Here is a 2,364-nt window from a genome sequence, read left to right as displayed (position 1 = left end):
ATCTTTTATTTGGCAGACGTTCTGAGCATTAAAAAAAAAAAAAATCAATACAGAATTAACATTAAAGACAGACTGAACTGGGCCGGCTCCATGGCTCACTAGGGAGAGTGCGGCTCTGGTAGCGCCAAGGCCGCAGGTAGCGCCGAGGCCGCAGGATCGGATCCTATATAGGGATGGCTGGTGCATGGTGCAGAGAACACCGCGCCGAGGGTTGCAATCCCCTTACCAGTCAGAAAAGAAAAGAAAAAAAAAAAAACAGACTGAACTTATCCCATAACTTCAATAGCCCAGCACATGAAGTTATTTATTTTCCTAATTCTTGTTCTAAACAAGAAATTTTTATTTCATCTGGTATTTTTCATCAGAAGGTAAGTCATAGAGAAGGTAACTTTTGGCCCAAGTAAAGGCTTCATTCATTTCAGCTTTTCTAAAGTGAAAATAAGTCATCCTTTGCCTTAATAAAGTCATCCTCCCTTTCTGCATTTGAGGTGGCCAAGATGACCCAGACATCAAATATTCCACATCATTACCAATCAGGAGTGGAAAAGTAGGAGACGGTCACACTTTGGGTATCTTTAATTCTAGACTCAACTTCCAAGTGTACGAAGTGCTCCCCCACCTTCCTGCCTTTCTTTTTGTCTCCCTCGACCAACTCAAGAAAGGAGATGGGTATGACCAGGGTCAGGGGAGGGAATGAGCTGTCTCTTTCCTCTTAAGGCCTGCTGGGGGTTATGAAAAGTCCAAACTCTGGCAATGCTCCTTCAGCCTTTTTGACCTTCAAACTCAAAATCAACATGACTTGGGAGTAGCCATGAAAAAGGCCCAAAACACCAGCTTCCACCAAGACCTCAATTGTTGAGGAGTTCTCGAATGAATTAGACTCGTGGTACTGACATCCATGAGACGGAGGATCAGGTGAGAATCCATTTTGTGAGCATCAAGAAAGGACTTCGTGGATTTAAGGACGAAATCAGCACCACAACTGAGCCCAAACATGTGTAAAGCTCTAAAACCTCGTATTCCTCTGCAGAAAAGCCCGTGAAGTCAATCTCACTGCATGGCAGTGGTCTCAGGCAACCTCTACACAAGAACTTCAGCCAAATAAAGAGCAAGAAATCATCTCACCCTAACATCAGCAGCAACAAGGACTCATTCACACAACAGCACACATGTCAACTGGAGGCTCACAAAAGGCCCCCAGGGGCCCCCCAAACCTGCTTCAAAACCTGCTACATCTCTTCTTTCTCTGGACACTTGAAACCTCAGGGAAAGAGAATTCCTGTAAGGAAATATTAAACCTATTACCCGAGAAAGCATAGTCAGGACATATGAACACGTGCAAATCGTGAACTAGTTACCTGTGATGTTGCTAAAGCTTCTTTATTCTTTTCCAAACCTAATGTGGTAATGTGACCCTCTGGGAGAAGTGCTAGCGACCGCTGGAGCACAGAGACCAGACACGGCCCCCGTGAAGAGCAGCAGTCTTCACCCCTGCCCAGTGTCCTCAGACTTGCTCATCAATGGCCTCAACATTCCAAGCAGCAGAAGACATTTTGCTAATTGTCTAACACTAATCCTTCTGTTTTGAGCTTCATCAAATGTCTACTTCTTTTTAATTGAACATTAGCAATTTCTTCTCAACCTGAGTCTGTGAAAGAAACTTGAGTGGTCAAGGCTGCCTCCATATTTCATCATTGTGGCTACAAACCCCAAAATGGAAATGGCTCAGGATAATACGGTCTTTACGATGCGGTGCCATCCCCTAATTACTATTGATACTCACTGAAAAAGGAAGCATAAATAAATAAATATTCACACTTCTTTTCAAGACTCTAAGCAGAAAAGCATTTTTGAAATTTTTAAATGCTAAGACAGATGACCCACTGAGACAAAAGAAAAAGTTATAGTTCAATATCACTGTAATGGTTTCTGGGGAAAAATGGCCTCTTTAAGGAAAATGTAAGCGAATACAGGAAACAAAAAGACATCATGAGTTATTACACATGACAATTAAAAATACAGTGAATTTATTTCCACTTTTTTACAGTTCCCAGTATTGCATCTGATAAGAATCCTCATCTCTAAAAACACAAAAATATTTCAAGAAAGCATGTTACAAGATAGTCCATACAAGCCATAGTTGGGCAGAATTTTATTAACTCTAGTAGTTCATACTCCAAAAGACAAATTTTTAAATTCAAAAATAATAGTTAGCTTTATTTAACGTACGTTACACCTTAACATTTAAAATACCATGCTCTAGTTAAATATTTTATCAACAACACTGTATACAAATAAAATATTACACAAAATATATTTAAGAAAATGTTTTGGTCTTTGATTTGAACAATAAATAAAAACACA

Source organism: Cynocephalus volans, chromosome 14 (assembly GCF_027409185.1).
Source record: "Cynocephalus volans isolate mCynVol1 chromosome 14, mCynVol1.pri, whole genome shotgun sequence".
NCBI classification, from domain to species: Eukaryota; Metazoa; Chordata; class Mammalia; order Dermoptera; family Cynocephalidae; genus Cynocephalus; species Cynocephalus volans.
This window is presented reverse-complemented; position numbering follows the sequence as displayed.